Here is a 21,430-nt window from a genome sequence, read left to right as displayed (position 1 = left end):
AGATCTACTTCCTGGCTCCAAAGACTCAGCCTCTGCCCTTGGATAATTCATTCAGCCCCTTAGTAAAGAGGAAAAAAAAATTGTTCAAGCCAAGCAGTTTGGGAATAAACTATACTACTGACATGGAACCATGGAAGTACCATAGTGACAATCTACTATACAAGTATCTCAGTAGGTAAAAAAACCCAGGCATGACACATGCATTGGAAAAAGTGATTCCTAATTTTCCCATATCAGTAAAAACACTCACTGAAAGTGCTTGATTCCTTAAATCTCTGTTCAATGATCTTTCCAATCTTAGCCAGATTGAACAATTCCCATTATGACAGGAAATAGGAAACATTACTGAAAATGCTAAGTTTAGCTTGAGGGTAATTATACAGATTTAGCTTTGGATGAATGGTGATCTTGATTGTGAATAGGAGGATTGTTGTTTAGAGTTTTTAATAAATAAATTTAAAAATTAGAGCTCACTTGTCACTTGCAACTCAAAGAAAGAACAACAGGCTGTACTGGAGGCTATCCAGGCATGCAATCACACCACTGGAACAGAAACATCCTATAGTCTACATCACCAGAATGGTAACATAAAAGCAGTTGACAGAAGAAAAACCACTTGAGCAGCAGCAGATTGCACACCCTGCCAAGGGGAGAAATAGTAAAACAATTGTTATTTCTTTTGATGTAATAACTGAGCTCCCTAGCAAAGTGAACGACTCCCAAACGAACGTAACAAAATTTACCTAAAGCTTGGGTTTTGCTTGTTTTTTTAAAAATAATGATAATAATAATAAATCTTAAAAAAATTAAAACCCTACAGCTACCACACAGCTATGGTGGCATAGTTTATGTCACCAGGTATGTCATTAGAGGAGCCCTAGGATCTACTTCTACACCTTACTTACCCTTCCTGTAACATGGACAAGTGGTATCTCTTTTCTACCCATCTGCTTCAAAAAGTTGAATCCCAGCCCCAAAGTTGTATTTTAACAGTCAATAAACACAGGATCTCTAATAATGGGGTTATTCTTCCCTCATTTATCTGGTACGTGGTGCTTTAAGTAACAGGAATCTATGCAACCACACACTGGTCATGTTTGTGACAAACCTAGCTTAATCCTCCTCTCTTAAATAGGACATTTGGCAGGTAAGATAGAACTTACGCTCTCCAGCACAGGCAGCTGTTACAAGGAAAGGTGTGTGGGAGCTACAATCACATGGAATTGGTCTGCATTTCCACTCAGTTCAACTCCCGCTAAGAGCCTCGACAGTGCATTCAGAGTGTAACAATATCCTTACTGAAGGGTTCCAGCTCAGTATTACCTGGGGGAGAATACTAGCATCTTCCTATCTCAGCCAATAAGCAGGGACTTGCATTTGATTGGGATGATTATATGTACTTGTAAGGGCTGAAATATTCCCCCTGTATGATATTCTCCTCCAGAGTGTACCTCCACAATTATCCGTGGCCCTGTTTTCTAAAAGCCCAGTACACTGCTGTCATGATACTGGCTTTCATTTACGTTCCTGAACAGGAAAGCAATGCCAAACTGTAGATATTTAGACACTTGAAACACATATCATTGAAGTCCTTTGAAGATCTGTGTTTGTGCGTTCCCTGAAAAACTCTTCCTTGAACATAGTGATCCCAGCTTTCAGAACCAGGGCCATCAGGTGCAAAAAGTCTTTGCACATTTCCACTTTGTTTCTGGTACTATTTTCTGATCCACACTGCATCTGAAGCCCAACAACTATGCAGGCCACCTTCCAGTGGTTTATATTGCCATGACCTACAAGCCGACTGTTTTCGTAAGAAGCTGACAAATTACATTAAGACACTGTTCCAGAGCAGTGAAGCCTTCAACAACTATATTAGTGCAATTCCCAGGCTAGTCTTACACTGTTTTTTCTATCAATGATCATCAGCACTTTGTGCTCCCTCTTCATTTTTTGAAGCAGATACTCTTGTCTTCTTCGCACAAAACCACTTCCTCCATTAAATTGATAACTATTCACGAGAACTAGTACCGGTGGGAGCTCCACTGAGAAAACTTGTACTTATAAAAGCCTCTTAGCACTTCTCAAATCCTTGCCTTCATTTTACCCTTCTTTATGCATTTAATATTACATTGGTTTGCCCTTTCAGCTTAAAACATTCTCAATCACTCTTCTTTTCTTAATGGCTCTTGCTTTAGCTGACACCAGTTCTCCAAAGCACTGCAGTCTTGAGGGCTCCCATATTTATAGCTACTGTGCCTAATTGCTCTGACTTTAATTAGTTAAACACCTAGCTGCAGAAATTTATCCTAAATTCAATGCGAGAGTCTGCTGTCAAAGTTTTTATGGTAAATTCAAAGCCACATTACTTTTGTACCTTCTGTTCATGAGGCCCTGATGCAAACAAGTCATGTATTAGTGTCTTACATATAAAAAGCACTCCTAACTATATGTCTCAAATCCCAGAGTACCACATAACATGCCATTAAAAACTGCAAGAGCAAGAAATGTGATTACTGGGAAAAACAGCAATCTGGCTATCTAGATTATTATTTTTTTTAACACTCTGAGATAAGAATTACAAGTATAAACAGAGATAAAGACACAAATGACATCTCTATACTACCAGGTATTTCTTTGTTCAAGTATGATTATGAATTAATTTGCCTAATTTGCAAATTAGAAGAAGCTTATTTATCATAAGTCTGGATGATTTCTCCATTTTATTTATGCTGCAAATATGGACAAACTTTGTGTAACTGAAAACTGGTCTAAGAAATCACACTCTTGTGACAAATGTGCCCATAACTATTTTTCACAAATTATAAGGAAGCTCTGAATTAGCTGTTAACTCAAATCTGTAAATCACCTGAGTAAAAAAAGTTTTTATGAAAACTGGATATCCAGCAATGTTAAGTCTTCTAAGATGCTTGTTTTAATTTAAAAATTCACACCACATATTAATACACTTCACATTCAGGTTTTATCAAAGTAGAAGGGATTCCATGGTCCACGCGTTAAGAGGTGAGCAACAGATTATGGCTGTTACAGCCGTATCACGAGTCAGCAAAGCACTGAAACCTCAATTTTTAGCAACATGTATGAACAAGCTATTGTATCATTCTGCAGAAACCACACACTAGCAAAAGTAATACCCATATTTTCCATGGGGCTGTTGATTTGTATTTATGTATCAGCCAGATGAATTTTTCCTTGATTTTCACACATGTAACTATTTTTCTTACTGGCATTATCCCTGAGTGATACTATCAGAAGTCTAAGGAGAATCGGGCCTTTAAGCCCTGAGTATTACCAACATAAAATGTAAATCCTTGAAAAAGGATTTGAGGTAGCTTTTTATGAGAAAATGACAGTCAGGAAAATGTTCAACTCCCTTTGATATAAACAACAGGACTAGAAATAAAGATTCATCTCTGTAAAGAAATCTGAAACCCAAACAAAAGCCAGAAAGCATCTGATAACAGCTGGTATCTTTCAATAGCCAAACCGTCTGAGTTTGACATCCCTATTTTGGCAAGTGCAAATGTATCATTTTGGCAAAAACCAGCATCTCCCCTCACTAGACAAACAGCATCCTGAACCTGTATTGTACAGTCCATGATTATTCTATCCTCTCCTATGTGCAGAACTTCAACAACCTATGTGGTAAACAGCAGTACCACTGTTGTTCTTCTGATCGCATGGCATTAGGGCTCTGTTGATAATTATAAATGATTTCATGACCAAGTTTAAATGTATCTGCCAAAACAGAAATTGAACCTGCAGAGAGAAAGCACTTTTTTCTCCAACGTGAGTCTTTGACATAAGCCTCGCTGGATCTGTGCCTACATATGCAGCCAAAAACATTAGCAAACAGACTAGCCCTACAGCACAGCCACCTGAGCACTGCAGGCTTCCCCCTGTGTTCCAAAAACACTGCAGCCCACAGCTTTAGCTCTACAGGTGAATAATCTGTCATTCTGGCCAGGCACTAATGGGCTAATCAAAAGAGATTTTCAGCCTGTGGAGTATAAAATGGGACTGCTTTACTCTAAGATCAGCGAGAGATGTGTCAAGATCAGAGTCAAGCCTTCAGGTCCTAAACACTACTTGGTGTAAGGAACACAACTGTTTTTTCAGTTTGTAAGAATTTTGGACCGTCTACATGGAAATGATGAATGATGCATCAACATCTGTCAGAAACAAACATTTTCCAAATTTATTCCAATTATAGAGATTCAAGGTGCTTAATATAAAAAAATTTCATTTTGATCCAAAATTGACAATGTAAATCCTCAAGCGAATATTTTATTTATTATTAGAGGTATATGAACACTCATACTTGATCTAGTTGTCTGGACCCTCTTATGGTCAGTGGAAAAATGGGCACTTCTAAGATGTAATTTATCTCCACTCTAAGACAGATACTAAAAATAGAACAGTTTCCTATGCCATCTAATTTTTATAACTTATTACTGAAGTACCACACTGCCCCAGCACCAGTCATTCGTCATGGTCCCTCTGTGATGGTGCTGTAACCAGCCCTTTCTCCAGCTAGACTTAAAGCAAACTTACCTTGACCTCCCACTTGCTTTTCTTATGAGTCATTTAACAGATCACCTAAACCCCATATATACCCGTGCACACACCTTCATTTCACATGAAACTGTGCCTGTAATAGCTGCTGACATTCGGCCTTTTCCAGGGAAGCTCTTTGAATAAAGGCAAGTTAAATAACTTAAATTATCACAGGTCCAGAATTAAGCTCAGGAAGTGAGAATCAATTTACTTTGACTTTCCTATTAAGTTATATGAAGATTAGTTAAAGGATTTTCTTTTTCTCCAGCCTCCATCTGCATCCTGTATAAGTGAAAGGATAGAACTGATGATATGCAGGTCACATCTATCTTCCCCTTTGATCCAGTTAATGAAATCGAGATTCATTGCAATTTTCTGCCTTCCATCGTTTAAGGAATGAGGTTACTTTGAAGATTCCTTGAAGCTTACAGTATTTTTCCTCATAACTAGATTCTATTTTTCCTGGATATCTTATTTCTTTATCACTGCCAGTATAAGTTGTTAATATTAATCTTCTGTCCAAAATAATCTAGACTGAGCTCCACAAACTTGAATTCCATCTTGAATTTCTACTGAAACTTTTATAGACTGTTTTTTGCTTTTTCTCTCTCTTACACAGGCATCGTATTTTTAACTCCTGATGCAAGCAGGGGGGTAGCATTTAAACTAGGACCTCATACATACTAAAATGGCTGAAAAGGAGTCTTCGTCAAGTTAATGGTTCAATTTCATCAGTTGATTAAGTTCACTTGATGTTAGTGAAGTTGACAGCCGAGGACACTACCCTTTCTTTACCAGAATATGAAATCCACAGTCATGTCATGACATAAGGAGAAAGATGCTTCTTCTCTCCATGAGTTAGTGACACGAGCGAGATAACCAGGTCACATAACAGGAAACGCCAAAGCCCATAGCTGCTGTTAGCTGATGCATGATCCATGCAATTCCTCTGTAAAAGGCCTTCCTAGCTAGCACATTCCCAGCTGCCTGTTGCCTATGGACCTTCCTCTGCTCCATGGTGCCACTCATAACACACTCATGAATGCAGGGAGGAAGCATCAGGTCAGGGTGACAAGATGCACTTAGCATATGACATCAGTGAAACACACCATGTCATGCTGCAAACATCAGAGAAACAGCCATAGGTGAGAGAAAAGAGTAAGGCTGAGTTAGCTTGTGACAGTCTCACTTCTGTTGTGCCAAATTTGAGAGGTCTGTAAATAGGTTGTGAAAACCCTTGTTTGGAGAGAGCTCTGGTATGTTAAAGGAAGCACCACACTATCCCTAAGTGAGCTGCCAAGCCTTGTACTGCCATTTCCTTCCTGGAATAAGAAAACAATACAACCAGAGGAATCAGAGTACAATCTTTACACTGACCTTCCACCTCCTCACCTTCCACGGAGCAGATTAGCGCACATTCTCTTTAAATTCTGCATGAAAGCCATTAGTGGAAAGATTGGAATACATAATTCCAATCTAAAATAAACAAACAACAAAACCACAACACATCTCCTTGCATGTTCTGCTGGCAAGCTTAGATAAGCACACTACAGGGAAACTAAGAATGCTCCAGACAGTAAAGGTTACTATTGCTGTGGTATGGCTTGGTTTTGCATAGTAATTAGGCTCACTGCCAGCCTGATTCCTTCAACATTTTAACTATCTGCAGCTTGAGTGATTACATTAATAAACTTCCAGTACAGACAGCATGCTAAACTCTAGCCACTGTTCATGTAGGAAGAGAATGGAAGTCTTTAAATGCACTTTCTCTTCTAGATAAAAAGGCAAATCCTGGCCTGATTTTCTCAAGAAGAACCATTCCTCAGAAACCTCCTGCAACCTCTTCATTCTCAGCAGGATTTTTGGGACCAGGGTGATTCCCTATCAGCCAAAGAAGGATTTACTTTTTTTTCTTCATTTTTAAGGTTGTAGCAGCAGATCTAACATTCCTACCCATCACCTATCACAGGTCTACATATCTTAGATCCCTGTCATAGTACCCCTACAAATCACAGTATGAAGACTGTAAGGTCAAAAGCATACACACACCTGTACTTACTCAAGCTAAGAGAGAAAATCATCCGTAATGACTTCTAATCAGAGATTCATCTAGCTCATTGTAGGTCAGTCCAGAAATCTTCAAGTAAACTCCAAAATAAACAGAACTGTAAGTGATCAGATTGATCTGCACACAATCCCAAGTGTATCTCACAAAGCAGTACATTATCACATAAGGACGGGGAGCAATCAAATCCTGTTATGGTACAAACCAGTAAGAATACTTCTACATTTGGGTAACAGGCAAAACATTTGCTAGCAACACCAAGGGAGAATTGCAAGCAATGTATCACAAGTCATGTTGCTTCACCAAGCACTCTGAACCAACAGAAAGGAATACGTCTTCCAGCAACTGCAATAAATGCAGTCTACTTTTGTGCAACAGGAACAACTCCCTGATAGACCTAAATCTTGACTTCTGCCTCCACTGTATCCAGAAAGGAGATAAAAGGAGTTCTTGTAGAATGAGTCAGACATAGTTACTCTCTCTTCCTGCAGGGAACTACAAGCACCTGTTAAGAAGTCAATAGAAGTATCTGTGTCTTTTTCACAAAATGTTGTTTCATCATCCCACCCTCCATGACTACCAGCTGTATAGAGCAATATACAACTGCTGTATTCTTTTTGGTTGCTTGGTTTTAATTTCTGCATCAGGAAATGAGTGAAAACTGAAAATGTTTCATATATACAGAAATCTACACATTCACCTGTAAGTTTACTCAGTGGAGCAGAGCTATGTGGGTGGAACATTCAGGTTTCTTTCTCAGCTCTGTCACTGACTCATTGCAGAAACTTGGGGAAATCATGTGCCCTTCTAAACAAAATGGGGATAATAATCATTCTTAGCAAACAGATGTGCAGTAAGATGTTGTTAATTAATGTCTGTTAAGTACTTCAGAATCCCAAGATGAAAGACGAAGTGCATCATGGGAACCCATAAAACATACAATAATATATCTATTGTTAGCATTTAACAATAAGGAATAAAGCATTTAACACTTCTTAACCACTAATCCCATGCTTGTAAAAGGCAAACTACTATCCTTTCTAAACAGAGCCAGAAGCCTGTAAAAGCCAGGGACTCTGCTTCCAAACCTTCCTTCACCTCACTGAGGTGGAATTATTTAAACACTACTAATATCAAACAGAACTGCCTGGATACAAACATGCAGGTACAAAACCAACTAGGAAACAAATAAGCCTGTTTTTCTGTATGCTTAATCATTTGTAACCTCATCTTCAGGTTGGGCTCCAGCAGAACTACTCTGCAATCCTTCTGAAGACTGAAAAGATGGAAAGGTCAGCAGAAATCCACGATGACCAGTTCAGGTAACATACAAATCTAAAAGACTACAAAATAATGGCCAAAAGTAGATCATCTTTAACACAGAAAGCTTACCATAAAGGTAGCCATTTATTAGCATGATCTTCTATCTTTATGGAGAAAAATTGAGTATCTATTAATAACTCTTTCTACTTGAAGCAGATGCATGAGAGGCTGTCAGGAAATACTGTCTTCAGTTCTGTGTCTGCTCTCTTTTCTCCCTTCACATGACTATGGTCCATATGTTTATTTTGAGACATGTTATTTGTTTGGGTTTTTAACTTTAATCAAGTTTTGCTGCTAACTTTAGAGATACAACTTGAATTTTATCTTCATAGTTGAATCAAAGAAAGTAGGCATTACATGCTACTCGGTTTAAAAAGCATTTTGTGTTGGAGGTTCCTTCAAACTCTTTGTTCCAGAATCAGGCCCAGATCTCTTCTAAAATGGAGAATTCGCATGTATAAACTAACAGAAAGAAGGTTCCTTAATTCTTGCTCACTCTAATCAAAGGATCAAAACCGCTACTGCCATCAGCATCTACCTAACCATCAATCCAGCTGATCCATTTCCTGAAAGCATCATTAGAATATCCTGAAGTCTTTTCAAGGAAGTGGAAATCAAGACACATGGTACTATGAGAAGCTGGCAAGTACGTATGCACATACTTGCCAACTTCTCAGCACACAGGAGATCTCCAAGTGATCACACAGCAATGATCTCTTTGGAATGCATGCACTGGATGCCCATGCCCAGGTTCTGGCAGCAGGAGCCTTTGTGGGGAAATGCTGGGGCTGCCCTGCATTGGACACAGCCGATCCCAGTCATGAAAAAGCAGAGGCAAGAAAGCTTCATACATCAGCTCATCAGGATTTCTGCTAATGTGGGCCTCCAAGCACTGGCCTGAATTTAAGACATAGCCTGTGGTCAAGCCATACAGATCAGAACATAACCTCTACTACCCTTGCTGCTAGTGTTCAGAAAAAAGGAACTGTGTGAGCTTAAAGCACATGGAGAAATGCACTAATCGGTTATTCATTACCTTTTGTGCAGAGGCTGCTTATGCCTTGCATCTAGTTGGCATGAAGATACATCATGTTTTAAATTACCCTTACATGGCCATTAGCGAGTTCTATCAACTATGTTCTTTAAAACACTTCCCCATCTCTTCAATTTAATAACAGATGTTCCCCTCTGGGCTTGCTGTTAAGGTGTAAAATTTCCCTGGATACTTCCCCCCGCAGTCTTCATGACTGACTTTCATTTGGCATAAACCCTGAGCACATATTCTTGACACAGTAGAAATAACAACCCAATGTATTTGACCCCACAGGAATAAAAATTTGAAATAAGAATCTGCTTTTCCCAGGAAGCACGAAGTTCAAAACTGTAAGAGGCAGAATTACTGATGAAACCAAACTATTACCTAGTTATTTTGTCACTATTAGACTACGAAGAATAAGCTGCGTTAGTGTTCTTTCTTAACATAAGCTGTCTAAATTCACAGTTTATTCATATTGCCCTTTCTTTTTGCTTGTTCTAGTTCATCTTTCTGGAACATAAACCCTATACTAACACAAAAAATTAGAGCTTTAAAAAGTATTTTAAGTATTTCACAGTATACATAAATTGCTTCAATTATTCATGATGGAAATAATATGGCTCGTTTCTTACATTTCTCTGCTTCCCTTTTAAACGTGTATGGTAATTATAAGAGACATGCAACACAGTAGGATGTTGTAGTAATTCCCCTGAAGTATTTACTTGATGCTTGTATTATTTATGTAATAGTAGTCTATCATCAATCCAATAATGATGGATAGTGACTGTGGGACTTCACGGGCCTTCTTCCACAAAGTAGGTTTGATGGGACTATAAAAATCCAAATGTATTTCTTCTCATTCACACTTGTACTGGCTTACAACCATGGGATTCAGGCATGTGAAGAAAGATTTATCACTTATCTGAGAGACATGTACTGCACTGACCCATTACGACAGAAAACCTTTTCACCCTCAAGTTATTCCAATAAATTAAGAAATTCTAGTAATAGGGACATCATGCACCTTTAAAAGCACTGCAGCTCATGGACATGCATTACTCTCCCTAGTTAATGCCAGCAATTATGCTTTTAATGCACATTGCAGATAATAAACGTAGTGCTACATGCCTCAAATCTGTATTTTTCTACAAGCCACGAATGCGATGAAAATTCCATCCTCTTGGCAATTACTACACACCACAAACAAAAGATCATTTTTATCCTCAGGGCAAATTTGATGTCAAGGACAGTCCCATTTTGCTGACTTGTGAATTTTAGTTTTGAAGGGGGAGTAGTCCACAGATGATAAGATACAAGAAGCTAAACTATAGTATATTACTGAGGACAAAGGCAGGACCAATGACAAGGAATTAAGGAGAATACTGTCAATCATCAGTATTTAATAGAGAGCATTTTTAACTCTGTATTAAATCAACCAAGCTATCACACATATGAAACTATTATAATACACAAGTCTGGACAGACACCAGGAGAATCCCTTCATACATATGGAAAATAAACGTATGTTCCCTTTTAATTGTATAGGTTTATCACCATGACATCTTATTTACCTCAGTCCCTTCATTTCCCACTCTGCCTTCTCACTGTGTTTGTTTTTCAAGCCTCTCCACTTCTTCCTTCCTCATTCAGTTGCCTGGGAAATCCTACAGCATCTGATGTAACTTTTACAAAGAACTAGTACACAAAGCTACAAAGTAGGGAAACTAGGCCGATCCAAACCCAAAAAGAACACCAGTGCAAGTGAATGCTTTGGTCCAGACACCTTTCCTTGAGTCCAAAAGACCTCTCCCCTCGGCAGTATAAAATGCATATATTATCAGTAATTCCTCCTAAAGGGTTGCATGACATTTGATCTTTCAAACAGTAATTTCTTGTAGGTGAGGGGACTAAAAACTATGGCATTATAACCTCTCAAGACCCACAAATCTACAACCTCTGGCTCCTGAAAGAAAGTAAACTGAAAAATCAACCCCTGATTTTGGTTTTCACTTATTGTGGCTAAATAACTTCTCCCATTAAAAATAAATAAATAAATAAATAAATAAACCACAAACCCTATTCAAACAGTAATGTATACCCAGACTTTTTTCTAACAGTCATTCTTTGGGATTGTAAGGAAAAGAGATAGAAATGGCCATACTAGATCAGATTCCAGACCCATGTGATACAGGAAAAATTTGATATTGGATGCTTAAGAATAAGGCACAAGAAAACCACAGTAAATTTCTGTAGTATAATCTCTAGTCTCTTACAGGGGCTGGAGTAAGATATGATAAATACTAACAAAACACCAAAGCACACAGGGCTTAACATCCCCTCCAATACAAGTACAGTCCAGTTCCATTCACACACTGCAATATTTAACTCAGTCATGCTTGGGAAAATTTCCTGTTACTTAGTTACAGGAAAGCAGAGCTGAGCAAATATCCTTTTCAATAACAGCACAGTCTCTTAAACAAAATGATATTAAAGAACCAGCAACATTGTTATCTACATGTGCTGGTAACATTTTACCTAACAGACTAAATTTTAGTTACACAAAGGAGAATATGGAAAGAGAGGGGAAAGAACACATATCAGAAAGTGGCTAAAGAATGAAGTAAGGGGGAAGAAGGAGGCTTCTCCTTTGTGCTCCCCCAAATACTGCATCACTCTTCTGTGTCTAACTGTATACGTTGACTGACAGCTTTCTGAGAATTGGCTGGTGCCTCTTTCAACGAGGCTGATGTTCAGGACCTGGCCAGCAGCTCTTCCTGCAGATCAGAAACAGGAAATGCTCCAGTTGTTCAGTGTCACTTTTAGTGTCATACACTTGTTGCATCAATGTTGACAGTTATATTTTTAAAAAGTGGGTATTTACAGCACATGATCACTGCTCTCTGCTCACAGCAGTTTTGCAAAAAGAATCATTAAAACCACCTGAGCCCCATAGACACACAAGTGTTACACCACTGGTGTCAACAGTACATTATATCATTCACTCTTTGGTTCTTTTGGCTCTTATCAGACTGCTTTTCTTCCTGTCTTCTTCTGTTTTCTAAATTGTTCTAAGACAATTTCCATAATCCCTGTATCAAGAAAAAACTGTGTATTTAAAAAACTTCGTCCATCAGATCATAAAAAATATCAGTGCCTTGGAGGTCTTTATACTTCATTTCCTTTTAACAGTATTTACTGAAATGAAACAGAAATTTTCCAAAATGAAAGCTAGAAAGGTTGCAACCTAAGCATAAGATTTATGGTTTATGATGCTAAGTACCTATCAATATCAAAGCTGGCACAACTCTCATTTGCATCCAGTAGCTGGGATCAATATCTACAAAGAAGTCACTGAGCATGGCTGCTTTCCTCTGGCTGTACGAGACACTTCACCTTTTGGAATTATGAAGAAAAGGTGTTACCTACCACCACTGTAGGAAATAAGCTTAAGTCTATTTGAGCCATCAGAGCTATGACAATTGCTGTGACATGAAGGATCTACCCTTCCTTCCAAATCCCTTCTCCCTTAGCAGTGTTTATACAGGATGTTACTCTAAAGTATACAAAACCCATGTTTATATTTCCTCCTTGGTAGGAATCCTCAAGAAAACACCATCACAGCTGCTGCTCCCTAACAGTCATCACTGGCAAGGTACCACAGAGCACAGGCAGTTCAGATAAACAGGCATTAGATAATGGCTGAGAGTGCAAAAAAGATCTTCTATTCTAAGTTTTCATGTTTCATACCTTCATTTGTTCGGGACAGACACTTGTAACATCCCGAAACCATTCAGGATGGAGCCTGGGTGACAGCTCTCTTCTCACTCTGGCTATAAAGCACATTAACTGGAAGAAGTCCAGATCCTGAACAGCTCATCTATGCATGTTATTAACAGCAACAACTGCCTTAATGACAGGTTTCCTTTAAACCACAAAAGCATTAGCTGTACCCATCTGCCCTACCACACAAACACAAAACTGCTTTACAGTTGCTTCTTTGTTTTCCTCCTAATTCATACAACAGCCAAGCACCATGATTACACAGCAGCATTAACTGCACCCACTTAGGCTTCAAATAAGACTCAGCTACCAAATCACACGGAGTGTACAGTGGATACATTTGTATAGATGATTTAAGACTGTTGAGCAACAGAGACCCCTTCCAGCAATGAAACATTTGTAGTTTCAGTATACCCAGTAGGTAAGCCATTAGGAGAACAGACAGACTGACTGTAGTCACCATGATTTATCATAGTAGGAATTTTTTAAAAAAATAATAAATTTTGAAGCCCTTTACTGTGAGTAGCACATGGGCAGTTAATGTGAAATGACAGACTGTCTTTAGAAGATCAATACTTCCCCCTCCTCCCTTCTTACACAAGATTAAATTAAGAGAAGCAATACAATGGATAACATGTTGGACAGGACTCTGCAAACAATAGCCATAGATTTGCACTGACCTTGCTGAATGATCTTAGCAAACAAACCTGAAGCACACTGAAAGTTCTCTTCTGCAAAACAGTATCAACCATCATTCTTAGGCACTTTCTAGAGATCTTTTAATGAAATTTATTGTTGCAGAGTAAGGGCTACTCTATAACAAAATGCAGGTTCACACATCACAGATTTCAGTAAGAAATTATAACTTTAAAATCTGACTTAATTTAAAACAAAACAAAACAAAATGCACCACCCCCCAAAGTTTCATTTAGTTGTTCCTAGTCTCTAACTGCAACTTCTGTTGCAAGGCTGCAGCAGCTCATTGCACACCAAGCCTTCCCAGCAGATAACGAACATGAGGCACAAAGATCTCCTGTGATTTACCTAAGAACACACAGCATGTCAAATGTGAGAGCCACAAACAGCATCCAAGGCCCATTCCCTGGCCAGGAAACCAAACTGAGACTTAAATTCTTCCAGGCACAGAGCTGGTCCATCAACAATGGAGTGCTTAAGCTGCATTGGATAGTCTATAAACATGTTTTAGGCAATGAAAATGTGAAAAAATAAGCAAAGAAAAAGTGAGAGGAGTTATTACTCTGAGTGGATACATTGCTGTCACTTACAGAAGTGCTCCTTTTGAAAAACAGCAACCTAATGAATTACCATGCATTAAAAATTGATCATCCCTACACAGCATTTTTTTAAACTTCTGTATTGATTTATGTTTTCATTTTGCATAATGCACCAGAGCCCAATTAAGATCCGTAGGAGGTGAAGGGGTGGGGGGACAGACTGAGAGTTTTCCTATGTTTGTTCTGTCCTCTGGTCACTTCAGAACTAAAATGAACAAACCTATCAGGAAAGCAGAAGGGATCCTAGCATACTGCATTTAATATTCATTTGATCATTACCTGGAATGTGAGAGTGTTTAAATCTAACCCCTCCCCTCTTCTCCCCTGCAGGAAAGGCAGGCAGTGCAGACTGCAAAGCATTTCAGGGAAATAAGACAAGTGACCTGACAACTGAGGGCACAAATCTTGTGCCAGAACAAACCATCCACAAGATTTCTACAGTCATTGTACATAAAAAAACCTGATCAGACTGCTGGCTTCAGACAGAGCCTTATGTCAAGCCCAGTATGACACAAGCACATTTTCCCTAACTACTTAAAGGTTATGTAATAGAGATCTGCAGAGCATTAGCAGTCACATGACACATCCCACTAAGATTTCAAACTGCCACCTACAAAATTTAATTAGCAAGCAGTAAACAAGAGAGAAAGGAAGAAACACACGCCTGGAACCAACACAGAATTTTCTGAACGTTCTAAACTATATGCAGAATTAGGGGCAGGGAAGTGGGGAGAACAGAAAGCAGGATTTAACAAACAGGTATAATCACAACTGTCACAGAACAGGGAAAATACAGTAAATGGGACAGTTTCAACCACATACTGCTTGTTACAGTGACAACTGTGAGCTTTATCCAGCTGAAGTATAAGCACCATCAACTCTATCCATCTTCAGTAGGAGTTTAGCACATTAACACACTCCCAGGGATACTGTGCTGAGCTACCCCTCCTGGTCTAAGCTGGCACAGACCTATAAACTCCCTGCTGATTAATGGCAGAGAACATTTTTAAGTGAGTTCAAAAATGTGCTTGCTAAAGATGCACTTTCCATGTTGGTGAAAAGACACCATGATATTCCATACAGGAGTAAAAACAGCATTTTTTCAACTATATAAGGAGGTACAGAAACAAATCAGTGTAATCCCAGTGGAGGTGGAAGGAAAAGCGTGCATATGCTGACTGTCTGTCAGCCCACTGTGCTCCGATCAGGCCTTAAGGAAGGTATCACACTGAAGAGCTTGCTACAAGATGATTTTTAAAGAAAAAACAGAAGATAGTTTGTAACTGTTAGTAGATGAGAACAGAGAAGGGAGACTCTGCCATACTGTTCCAGCTGCCCTTCCCTTGTCTCTTCACCGTAACACCGTGCACCGCTGCTGCTTGCTAATCAACATCAAACAGTTGGTATAGTAATACTTAGTGCCTATATAACCAAATGTTTTACTGTTTGTAACAGAAAATACAAAACTTTGTGATAATTAAAAAGAAATAAAAAAATCCGACCTACAGTTGCACTTCCTCTGTCCTGACTTTTGCACTGTAAGTGTTTCTACCAGACTCCTGCCACCATCAGGAAAACGAGTCTCTTCACTCCAAACTGAACATACTCATGAGCACAATATACAGTTTAGCAAATCAAATGTTATTCCGAAAAGCTTAGAACCAATTCAGGTTCTTCTGATACTTGCAAGTATTTTTTCTATATATAACAACATACAAGCAGACTGTCAAGTGATTTATAAGTAGCATCTAGAAGCCTCTATTGGGATTTAGCATCCTGACAGAGAAAACAGTCTTTGGTCTGAAGATCTCATTTTCTAAGCACATAAAATAAGTACAATGTAGTGGAAAGGGTTCATTATTATTCCCATTTACGGAAAGAGAACAGACCCCAAGAGATACAAAGTGCTTTGCCCAGGGCCATTCACAGAATCTGTGGCAGAGCTGGAAGTCACGCTCTGATTTCCTCATCAAGTGTCACGTCACAAGCACAAGTCAAAGTATGGGGCCTGTAAGCCACTCTGATTTCCTCAGCAAAATGCCAACCACAGGTGGCTTTACAATCATACTTTACAGAATGAACCTGACTGCAGCATGTTATTTGACAGGATGGCTACTGGTAGCAAAGAAATCCTCAGTGACCAAAATCAAACTTCAATGTCAACCAGCTCCACAAGATCATTAGCTGTTCTCCCAGGGCAATGTTATCACTGTCATTTCCCAAGAGTCCACTCTATGCAAGTAAGCTTGGTAAAATTCCTCTTTTTCACTGGTGAGCAGAAAGTGGTTTCCTGACACATTGCTTTGACAAAGGTGCATTTTCCCAGCACTGTGGCTACGTTCCTATTCTATTTCTAATCATGACACTGGTATATATCTTTCAATTCTAACAGCAATGAGCAAATGTTACTGTCAGCAATGCTACATGGCAGTTCTCATCTGTGACAGACAGTCAGCTTAGAACATCAACAGTAAGAAAAGAGATAACCATCAGTGGCACCAGGTGTTTTCCAGAAAATCTTATACAGATTTCAGTTACATAGTACTCTGCATGGAAAGATTTTCCAAATTAGAGAGTAAATGTTACCTATACAGCTTACCATTCAGTCAAAGAGCTCACAGGACATGACAAGCTAATGCTATGAAAGGGGGAAACAAAAGGATTTACACTAAATTGCACTTTAGTCAGAAGCTTTTGCTAAATACTAAACCAAAAACATGTCCCAGGAAAAAAGTCGTGACTAACAAATATTTCAGTTACTCTGACATATTTTGTCATGGTGAAAAACAGACTTGGCTCTCAAACCATACTTCATGCAATGTAAATAAAGGAGAGGACAGTGATGCATTACGAACTAGCTTCTTATTTCAGAATAAAGTCAGCATGATTTTGGATATTTAATTTTGATAAGCAGTGGGGCATTTGACACACAAAGTTAAACCCCTTATACCAGAGGATACCAATTAACCATGATCTTATTTTTACCTGTGGCAATCCAGAAAAGCTCAGAATTTTGTAATAAACTATTGCCCATTATTAATAGTTAGTAACAACACTAAACTCTTGTGTTAATCGATTTGTTTCATACTCAGTATCACACACCTATGTAAACTACAATGAGTATGCACATTTAACATCTAAGATAGAATGAGCTGACATTCACAGAGAGATGCACTTTGTATATATGTGAAAGGACATACTTAGTTTCTATCAGTATGGGATTGGCCACATAAAGAGATGCTCAAGATTTCTGAGCTTCTAATTGTCAGTTAACTCAAGTAGCATGTATCAGCTATTCAGACCATTCTCATACAGAATCTGTGGCACTGCACCGTCCCATATTTTGCTCCATCTCACTTTTCCCACACCTAAAAGCCATGTGCTATTCTAAAGCTGTAATTCAGTTACAATTCCAGAAAATTCAACACATTACATTTTTTCAAAAAAGTGCTCCAGGTATACCCAAAATTATCAAGTATGTAATAACACTGCATCTCTGTCCACTGCCTCTAGTACAGAGCCATGCTGTATGTCAGCAGGCTGGAACTCAGCTATGAAAAATCAGGGTTGCTCTCTGGTCTGCAGGCAGCACGACCACTTCACCAGTTCATTCAGAGCAGGCCTTTTTCCTTTTAAAAAGAATGTAGTGCACAAAGGCACTGATCAGGATCACGAGAGCTCTTTGACAGAAATAACCAAGAGTCACCTAAAAAGGACCCACATCCTCCTCTAAGGTACTAGAAGTAACACATATGTATTTCAGACGATGTCTACAGTGGTGAATCCTGGCTGACATCTGTAAGATTTGGTCTGAATTCCCTTCTCATGTGTCAGCTGGGTAGACTTGAAAGTCTTCCTCTAATAAAAACATAACATTGCCTGATTAAAAGAGCTGAAATACAAAGTCACTACAGTAACTTTCCTATCAGTTCATGTATACTGCTATTTTTTATTGTATTGAATTTAGGGGATGTTTTAATTTCCCCTCTTACCACTTGGTCTGTGTTTTAATATTTCATGATGTTTTCTTAAGGCAGCTCTTCTATCTTGCTAAGCAATAGTCATTATTTGTATTTTGATGCTGGCAATTCTTTCCCTGTCTCAGCATACTTGGTACAATTCTTCATGTTAAGATCAGTGGCTTTGATTTTAGGTATTTCTTCAAAATATATCAAATCACTTAAAGAGCAGACTCTGTATTTACTAGATGCAGTGACAAGACTCATTAATCAGTTATTATGCTGAGTTATTTTACATATAAACTCTGCATCACTACCTGCACTGGACAAAAAAAGCCCAGTCAGTGTTTTACTGCTAAAATAACAGACAGCAGTAGGTTAAAAAAAAAACCAAAGCTTTCATAGGCACTTGGATTTTTCCTCTTTATATTAAGATCATGTACAAATGTAATGTCGACCACCACATCGCTCTTGGAAAGGCATACCTTATCTGCCCAATGCTATAAGCAATAGCCAATTTTGGAAAGAGGTTAATAAAAAAACCCTGCAGTATCCCCTATAATACTGAGCACAGCATGCTGGTACGTGCTAACTAATTAACTGGTATTTATATTTATATGCTATAATAAAATGTTGTTGTTCTGTTCTACGTACTCATATACATAGCATACTTCCCACAAAACTGCTATGTATAGAGTGTCCACATATGTACATATATAGCTGCAGAAGAGCTCTCCCTTCTACCAAAAAAGGATGAGAGATTTACTTGCAATAGGTCTAATTTAGCATTAGATGCCAGACTAATACCACATATAATTTCATTAATAATATCTCTATGGAAGAGTAGTCACATTGATGCCTTTGCCATGACATAACAATATACAGCTGCAAAGCAAACAGATACTGTGAATATGCACCATGCTTGGGGTCTGGGAGGGGGAAGCTGCTAGCCAATATGATTACTAACTTTGCACTAATACAGAAAAGAAACATGGCACCATCAAACCTGTCCATACAGTATTTCTTTTATTGCAAACCTTAAAAATCTTAAAAACCTTAAAAGTGACTGGAAAATGACATCAGATTAAACATCAATAGGAGGGAGGATGGAATAATCTAGCAAGAGTTTAATCCCTTTACCTAGCGCTTGTGCACGCTACTAACACATTTTATTATTCTAAACAGCACCTAGAAGAAAAGATCCAGTGAAGGGCATCATCGAATTGCAGCAGAATAATAAAGTTTGTCTGCCTCCGACAAGAGTTACTGCTGCATTACTGCTAACTAAAAAGAAGATTCTCCCCCCACACACACTTACAAATCTTCAGCCCTCCCACCCTCATTTGGCCCATAAAGCATTTAACAGAAATAGCTATTTTTAGAAAGGGTGAAATCTCAGCATACCTTCAAATCAAGTGCTTCCGATGTTCAGCAAGATCATTGCCGAGAGAGAGAACTGCAGTCTACTGTGTCAAATTACAACCTTGTAGAGAAAGGCGGCAGCGTCGGCAGCAGCAGCATTGGTGTGTTTGCACTGCTAGTATTCAGGCTAGAAATGATTCATTAGTTGTCTGCAGGGAGGCAGGGTGAAAAAGAGAGAGCAAGCATCATCGGCCATGCAGCAGCTGCCAGAGCCTATGAAACAGCAGTGCTCGCACACACATACGCACACAAAGATGGCTTTCCCTATTTGCCAGTTTCTCTTTCACATAGTATTAACCCCGACACAGCAGCAGGGAGCACGGACAGGAGCTGACAAGCAGCAAGTGGGATCGCAGCAAGGATGTGTTTCAGTGAGGGGGGGCACGGGAGGAGGTGGGTGTTGGGAGATTTTATTTTACCTCCAAGTAATGCTATCACAGGATCTTCTCAGTAGGTCATCTGTGGCCTACTGGCACGAACCAATGAACTGTAAATGTGAGCTGCAATGTTTTTTTCACTCCCAAGCCTGCCCAATGGAAGGCTGAGAAACTCAAATGCAGAAGGGTATTAAGACAGATTACCTGGAGCATCCTAACCATTCTGTCTTCCCTCTTCTCAAGAAAACTGTATACAGTATATTCACACAAAACTTCTCACTGTGCAACAACCAACTCCCCAGCAGCTAGAGGGAGACACTGTAAGGGGATACTGGGAATGATTTTAATAAACCAATTTGTTAAGAATCTTTAATCTTTTTTTACCTTATTTTTTTTTTATATTTTTCTTCCCCCCCTCTCCCCCTCACTTAAGATCCCTAAGAGATGATCTCACCACTTTGGGAGTGCATTCACTGTAACATAACTGAATTCTCAAGGCTGAAGAAGGTTAAATTATCAAGAAAGCATGTGAAGTTATACTGAGTGGAACTCCTGTATTTTCCTTTCGGTATTGAAATACTGTACTCTCGAGGTACTATTTTACTAAATTCTATTAAAGTATCTGCAGAAATACATCTCTCCATTTATACCGTATCCCTACACTAATTTACAATTCTTTGTCAAGTATCAGTCTTCCCTCCCCCCCTGCCCAGTTTTACCAGCATGCATGATGAGGAGAATTTTCAGAAAGCTTTGACATTAGCAGGAGACTAATTTCCTCCAAAGTCTAATAGTTCTTTATGAAGTTGAAGTGCATGGAGAGTACCCTGATCTCCAAGAACTGTCAGCATCAGATGCTTCACTGCAAAGTATTAAAAGCCATGGAAGAGGGACTCCTTAGATGATCTCTTTCCAAAGTTTTGTCTTATCCAGATTTCCAGTTCATGATAAATTTGAGCCCTGAACCATGAAGTTTACTACACAGCTAAGGATTCTTTCCAAAATGGCATTGCCTAGATTTCTGGATATTCCAGTTCCCAAGCATCAATCCATTTGAGCACCTGATTAAGATCATTACCCACAAAGCTTCTAGCAACACCAAGTACCACCTCTCTCACTTGGATTAAAAGCATTTGTCTTCAGAGGCTTAGAATTAAAGTATGGTGATGAGTATAACTCTGCGATCTTTGAAGTAACTGACTGCTTCTGAAAAATCTGTCCCTCATTACACAAATAAAACAGCTAAAAATCTGATCCTCAGTTCTGTGGTATTAAAACAAATAAAATCAAGATAAGGAAAAGGCTTACAGACAACCTGTGCTTTCTTCCCTAAGGTCTACTCTGGCACGTGTTAGAAAGATAACAGTTTTCTCAATGGTAAGTCCAACAGCTAAAAATAAGGTACCCAAGACCACTCGTTGTGCAATCTCAGCCCCAAATGATTTTCCCTGAGATTACTCATGACTGCAGTGGGAACAACAAAACTCTGGTATTTTTGGAGAGAAAAGCTGTTCATACTTAGATTCACATGTTCCTTCTCAGATTAGATTATGGCTGTGATCATCAGGCAAGTGCACTCTCACTTTTATAACCAGTTT

The 21,430-nt window shown here is 38.8% G+C and overlaps 1 protein-coding gene across 1 annotated transcript in view; it reads right to left on the bottom strand.

The window, feature by feature from the left end:
* The window catches only part of RIMBP2 (RIMS binding protein 2), a 123,726-nt gene extending 104,196 nt beyond the window's left edge, over positions 1-19,530 (bottom strand). Inside the window, exon 1 of the mRNA XM_010009525.1 lies at positions 19,438-19,530. The gene's annotated coding sequence lies outside the window, so the exon portion shown is untranslated. The remainder of the gene's footprint in view (positions 1-19,437) is intronic.
* Positions 19,531-21,430: the final 1,900 nt, after the last annotated feature.

Source organism: Nestor notabilis, unplaced genomic scaffold (assembly GCF_000696875.1).
Source record: "Nestor notabilis isolate BGI_N333 unplaced genomic scaffold, ASM69687v1 scaffold17122, whole genome shotgun sequence".
Lineage (NCBI taxonomy): Eukaryota > Metazoa > Chordata > Aves > Psittaciformes > Psittacidae > Nestor > Nestor notabilis.
This window is presented reverse-complemented; position numbering and strand designations above follow the sequence as displayed.